Source organism: Sinocyclocheilus grahami, unplaced genomic scaffold (genome assembly GCF_001515645.1).
Source record: "Sinocyclocheilus grahami isolate Dianchi unplaced genomic scaffold, SAMN03320097.WGS_v1.1 scaffold1788.1, whole genome shotgun sequence".
Lineage (NCBI taxonomy): Eukaryota > Metazoa > Chordata > Actinopteri > Cypriniformes > Cyprinidae > Sinocyclocheilus > Sinocyclocheilus grahami.
This window is the reverse complement of record NW_015506967.1, coordinates 31,588-38,708: the sequence shown is the minus strand read 5'-3', so window position 1 is coordinate 38,708 and position 7,121 is coordinate 31,588. Positions and strand designations below refer to the sequence as shown.

Sequence of the window (7,121 nt, the reverse complement as noted above, 5' to 3'; positions counted from 1 at the left end):
ATATATATATATATACATTTGATTAATCCATTAAATAGAAACAATTTTTCTTTCTTTTCCTTAAGTACAATATCCTTGGAATATCTAGGGTTTCGTTTATGTACCATAATATTTTAACAGTAAATTATTGCACTCTACCTAACTATGTGTTTATTTGCCAAAGGAATATAACCATAATTGTTTGATTAATAACAATCATTATTATCATTATTATAAAACTGTTAATATATTATAAATGATCAACATAATTCATAAATGATTGATTGATTTTTTATTTATTTTAAAAGCCTCTCAGATGCAGTGTCAGTAGGTGTGTCGGGAAACACTGACCCCTGCTGGACATATGGAGGAGCAGCAGGTGAAAATACAGACTAGAGAACAACTCCTGAACAACTCTGAATATAAGTGAATATGAATGCCATTTAAGATCTTTTCAGCCATAAGACCGTTGAAATGTCTGTCTGTCCTACTGGGTTCAGATGATCTGGAATATAGTGCATGAGTTATATGGACTGCTGCTATTATTCTTTAATATTATGATTCTGTATTGATAATTTAATAATGCTTCTTTGTCCAGAGGATGAGTAAATGCTGACAGGAGTTTTCCTCTTTATTTGTTTGGTTCATTCATATCATGTAAAGCAGACAGTGACAAATGTGCTCTGGGTTTATGTAATGCTGTTTAGCAGATCAGATGATGTTTTATTAATCAGTGGAGTTTTTACTGCAGTCGTAACTATGGCAAACACACACAAACACACTCGTGTTTGCATGTTCATGCATTTGTTAAGCTAATGATGCTGTCAATACTGAAAAATCAAAGAAAGGAGTTATTTGCATGCAGAGTCATGTTTACATTGACAGTCGTTCAGGATGAGCAGCCATTTGAGCTGGGATCTGCCATGTATTTTCTAACACATATCAACCAAGCTTTATTATATTTATATTATAAATGAACCAGTGTAGTTACATTGTTGTTATTATTATTATTATTAATTTCCTTTTAATTCTTAATGTTTAGTCTTGGGTGAATTGACGAAATCCTCCAGTACAGAACAAACGTATTAGCATTATTTGCAATAGGAGGGTTAATTCAGTGCGTTTCCTGCCCATTTTTTATTATTTGTGCAATTTACTAGCAATTTCTGAGAGAAAATAGTTTCACAACCAGATTTTTGTGCAGTATAACTAATCAGTTCCACATTTCTGTCACGGTTTTGCTACTGTGAGGAGACGAAGGAGCACGGAGACGAAGGAGATCCAGAACAATGATAGTCTTTAATGAAACAAAAAATCACAGGGAACACACACGTAGCACATGGAGTAGACGTTTAACACTGGAAACTAGACAAGGGAAAACACTGGGCTAAATAACTGGAACTAAATGGGGGAATTTTACCTCCCCCTCCCGGAAGGACCTCATAACATCCGGATCAGGCAGACTATGGACCCATGGCGGATCAGGCAGACTAGGGACCCATGGCGGAGCAGGTAGACTAGGGACCCATGACGGAGCAGGCAGTTCAGGGAGTCATGGCGGATCAGGCAGTTCAGCGAGCCATGGCAGAGCGGGCAGTTCAAGGGGCCATGGAGGAGCAGGCAGACTAGGGAGCCATGGCGGTCTAGGGAGCCATGGCGGATCAGGCAGACTAGGGACCCATGGCAGAGCAGGCAGACTAGGGACCCATGGTGGAGCAGGCAGACTAGGGAGCCATGGCAGAGCTGTCAGTTCAAGGGGTCCATGGCGGATCAGGCAGACTAGGGACCCATGGCAGAGCAGGCAGACTAGGGAGCCATGGCAGATCAGGCAATTAAGGGGGCCATGGCAAAGTGGCCTTTGCCTTGGCACTCGGCCTACCCCCGCAGGGTTCTGACATAAGAGCAGCGGCCGTCCCTGGGCTTGACTCAGGAACTGGGGTTCTCTCTAGGCTTAACTTGGGAACAGGAGCCCTCTCTGGGCTGCACGTGGAAACAGGAGCACTCTCTTGGCTTAACTTGGGAACAGGAGCCCTCTTTGGGCTGGACATGTTAACAGGAGCCCTCTCTGGACTGGATGTGGGAACAGGAACCCTCTCTGGGCTTACCTTGGGAACAGGAGCCCTCTCTGGGCTTAACTTGGGAACTGGAGCCCACACTGGAGCAAGCTCAGGGGCTGGAGCCGACACTAGAGTGGACTCAGGGACTGGAGCCTACACTGGAGCGGACTCAGGGGCTGGAGCTGACACTGGAGCATACTCAGGGGCTGGAGCCGACACTGGAGCGGACTCAGGGGCTGGAGCCAACAGTCTTTTCCTCCTCAGATTCCTCCTCTGGTTTGAGGTGAGGGAGACAGCTGCTGTCAGCAGAGGGCTTGGGAGTGAACTGGCCAGCGGGCTTGACTTCGGAGCGGCCGGCAGACTTAAGAGTGCAGTGACCGGCGGGCTTGACTTCGGAGTGGCCGGCAGTCTAGACGGAGGGCTGGTTCTGGATTGGGGCCGGACGCTGTCCAGACACCGAAGGATACCTTCCCTCCAGCTTAGTCCAGTGGTGTCTGGGAGGTCCAAGGGGCAATGGTAATTGGCCCCGATCCAGAACAAAGAATTCAGCATGGTGTCATCCAACGCTGTCATAGCCGTGAGCCCACAGAATTCCTGGGCGAACTCTACAAAGGGGAGATCCCTATGGGCTAGGGCAGCGAATTTTGTGGCGGTTTCCATTTTCAACCGAGAATAAAAAAGACTTTCAAAAACAGAAACAAGGAGTAGACGTTTAACACTGGACACTAGACAAGGGAAAACACTGGGCTAAGTAACTGGAACTAAACGAGGGAAATAACAAGACATAGCTGAATCAAATGGAACTCAATGGGAACAGGAACAGGAAGTACCAAATATGGGCACAAAGAAACACGGGAGAAACTGGGTCACGGGGCACATTGGGAGCAACACTGGAGCGGACTCAGGGGCTGGAGCTGACACTGGAGCATACTCAGGGGCTGGAGCCGACACTGGAGCGGACTCAGGGGCTGGAGCTGACACTGGAGCATACTCAGGGGCTGGAGCCGACACTGGAGCGGACTCAGGGGCTGGAGCTGACACTGGAGCATACTCAGGGGCTGGAGCCGACACTGGAGCGGACTCAGGGGCTGGAGCCAACAGTCTTTTCCTCCTCAGATTCCTCCTCTGGTTTGAGGTGAGGGAGACAGCTGCTGTCAGCAGAGGGCTTGGGAGTGAACTGGCCAGCGGGCTTGACTTCGGAGCGGCCGGCAGACTTAAGAGTGCAGTGACCGGCGGGCTTGACTTCGGAGTGGCCGGCAGTCTAGACGGAGGGCTGGTTCTGGATCGGGGCCGGACGCTGTCCAGACACCGAAGGATACCTTCCCTCCAGCTTAGTCCAGTGGTGTCTGGGAGGTCCAAGGGGCAATGGTAATTGGCCCCGATCCAGAACAAAGAATTCAGCATGGTGTCATCCAACGCTGTCACAAAGGGGAGATCCCTATGGGCTAGGGCAGCGAATTTTGTGGCGGTTTCCATTTTCAACCGAGAATAAAAAAGACTTTCAAAAACAGAAACAAGGAGTAGACGTTTAACACTGGACACTAGACAAGGGAAAACACTGGGCTAAGTAACTGGAACTAAACGAGGGAAATAACAAGACATAGCTGAATCAAATGGAACTCAATGGGAACAGGAACAGGAAGTACCAAATATGGGCACAAAGAAACACGGGAGAAACTGGGTCACGGGGCACATTGGGAGCAAAACACAAGCCAGGAACACAGGGGCAGTCAATGGGCATGACAATTACGCATACAACCCATATTTTTATTAAACGGATTACATTCCAACTTTATGAAGATCAGCACAAAAACCTAACAAGTCTGTATTTTTCCTCTCAGATTAAACTATCTTTTAGGGAATTTCAGTGCATGAAAATCTGCAATTTGCCAAAGAGAAGAGAAGATGAGAGAGGAGTTGTAATATCTCTATCATGAGGTCACAGGTCATCTTGTTCTTACCCATCGTTTAGGGGGAAATCTGTCTGAAAGAGACAACACAAAAGAATAATCAAATCAATGTGGAGAAAAACTCGTCTATTCAAATGGTTCCAAAGAAATGAATGGAAATCAAAGCAGAACATAGTTTTGTTTGTGAGTGTTTCGTTTATTTCACACGATTCTCAAGTACATTTAATAGTGTTTAGCTAGTTAGAGTAGAAACTATATCAGCTGTTTTATTTTTGGAAAGTATGAAATGTTTCAAACCTTGTTAACAAAGTTTGCAACACACTTTCACACCTTGATTTGTGTGATTTAGTTTACTGGGCTAAAGAAACTGGATGAGGGAATTAACCAGACACAGCTGAATCAAATGGAACTCAATGGGAACAGGAACAGGAAGTACCAAATATGGGCACAAAGAAACACGGGAGAAACTGGGTCACGGGGCACATTGGGAGCAAAACACAAGCCAGGAACACAGGGGCAGTCAATGGGCATGACAATTACGCATACAACCCATATTTTTATTAAACGGATTACATTCCAACTTTATGAAGATCAGCACAAAAACCTAACAAGTCTGTATTTTTCCTCTCAGATTAAACTATCTTTTAGGGAATTTCAGTGCATGAAAATCTGCAATTTGCCAAAGAGAAGAGAAGATGAGAGAGGAGTTGTAATATCTCTATCATGAGGTCACAGGTCATCTTGTTCTTACCCATCGTTTAGGGGGAAATCTGTCTGAAAGAGACAACACAAAAGAATAATCAAATCAATGTGGAGAAAAACTCGTCTATTCAAATGGTTCCAAAGAAATGAATGGAAATCAAAGCAGAACATAGTTTTGTTTGTGAGTGTTTCGTTTATTTCACACGATTGTCAAGTACATTTAATAGTGTTTAGCTAGTTAGAGTAGAAACTATATCAGCTGTTTTATTTTTGGAAAGTATGAAATGTTTCAAACCTTGTTAACAAAGTTTGCAACACACTTTCACACCTTGATTTGTGTGATTTAGTTTCTTTCTCTTTCCTAATGAACATTAAATCATCTCAAATGAATTTCTTTCCTTTGTTTGTTTGTTTGCATTTGGTAGATGCTTCTATCCAAATCACTGGATTTGTACATTTCAATATCTCAGACATTCCCTGGGAAAATAATGATAAGAATTAAATGCAGTAGATAAAATGTATAAAATGCAACAAGGGTGTAGAATTAGTGATGCTATGACACGTCCCTGCCAATATCCAGCCACGACCAAACCGTCCATAGCAGTTTTGATCAAACAATTAAATGAATGTATATGTTTTTGTAATTTCGGACGCATCTGAAATATGTCACATTACCTAAGAAAACTGTACGCTTTTAAGGACGCACATTCAATGCACGGGCGGAGTAAGAACATAAGGTAGTCAGCTCACAGGTATTGCACCGAGTTCAAGACAGCAGTGCAAAAGAGTTCATCTAAAAGTTCACTTCAGGAATGAACAAAGTTGTGTGGATGAGTTAGCTCATAAAGCATACTGACAGAAAGACAAACGCAGTGCTGAAAGATGCACAATACGGTCTTCCAGGTCATTATGTACATTAACAATAATCTGGGACAAATATAATGTGGTTTTATGGGAAACTATGTGAGAGGCGTGGCAGGATTTGGAGTCGCCACGGACAGACTTTAACTTTAACTTTATGTTGTTCAACTGAATGAATAAAGCAAACTTAGCTGAAATATTAAAAAAACCATTGAAATAAGAGCGTGCGGTTTATCTGTTAATCAGTTACAGCAACAGTAGAGATTTCTTTCAGAATCATCCTGCTTCCAATTCGACTAATATTAAAATAAAGTGATGCTGCTGCTGTCATGCTGTTAAGTTCACAAAATCACAATAGATACACATACCTCATGCATATTAAAGTACTAGTATTTATATAATACACCTATAATAATAATACGCCAAAATGTTAACTTAATTTATTATTCACCAGCATAATTCATAATTATTTTATTTTATGCTATAAGTGTCGGGAGACAATATGTAATTACATTACAATACAATATGTAATGCTGTTTAGCAGATCAGATGATGTTTTATTAATCAGTGGAGTTTTTACTGCAGTCGTAACTATGGCAAACACACACAAACACACTCGTGTTTGCATGTTCATGCATTTGTTAAGCTAATGATGCTGTCAATACTGAAAAATCAAAGAAAGGAGTTATTTGCATGCAGAGTCATGTTTACATTGACAGTCGTTCAGGATGAAGATTCATTTGAGCTGGGATCTGCCATGTATTTTCTAACACTTATCAACCAAGCTTTATTATATTTATATTATAAATGAACTAGTGTAGTTACATTTTATAAGTAGTGGTAGTAGTAGTAGTGGTGGTAGTAGTGGTGGTAGTGGTGGTGGTAGTAGTAGTAGTGGTAGTAGTAGTAGTAGTGGTGGTAGTGGTAGTGGTAGTAGTAGTAGTAGTGGTGGTAGTGGTAGTGGTAGTAGTAGTAGTAGTGGTGGTAGTGGTAGTGGTAGTAGTAGTAGTAGTGGTGGTAGTGGTAGTGGTAGTAGTAGTAGTAGTAGTAGTGGTGGTAGTGGTAGTAGTAGTAGTAGTAGTAGTAGTAGTAGTAGTAGTAGTAGTAGTGGTGGTAGTAGTAGTAGTAGTAGTAGTGGTAGTAGTAGTAGTAGTAGTAGTGGTGGTGGTGGTAGTAGTGGTAGTGATATTTCCTTTTAACTCTTAATGTTTAGTCTTTGATCAATCAGTGAAGTCCTTCAATACAGTGCAAGAGTGTAGTTTCATTAATGCCTTTAATTTGACATTTTGCATATACTAATAAAACTGATTTCAATGCAAGGTAATCATAAAGCAGTTCATAAGAATCTGTCATTGTTTTGTCAAAAAACATTATTCTCAGTTTTTATTTAGTTACTATTGTCTTTTTTTATTATATATATATATAAGTTGTATGTCAAATGTCATTACGTCAAGAACCTACTGTTTAATAAATAAAAACATCGACTCCGGTGGGACTCGAACCCACAACCTTTGAATCACATCGCTAGATCTGCCTAGAAGTCCAATGCGCTATCCATTGCGCCACGGAGCCACCTGTTGAACACTTTCAATATTACACCTATTATTATCTC

At 42.1% G+C, this 7,121-nt stretch overlaps 1 non-coding gene across 1 annotated transcript; it reads right to left on the bottom strand.

Moving 5' to 3' along the window:
* Positions 1-6,990: 6,990 nt before the first annotated feature.
* trnar-ucu (transfer RNA arginine (anticodon UCU)) lies at positions 6,991-7,081 on the bottom strand. The gene is given in 2 exon segments: positions 6,991-7,026; positions 7,045-7,081. It is a non-coding gene; the product is annotated as a tRNA-Arg (tRNA).
* Between the last annotated feature and the right edge of the window lie 40 nt (positions 7,082-7,121).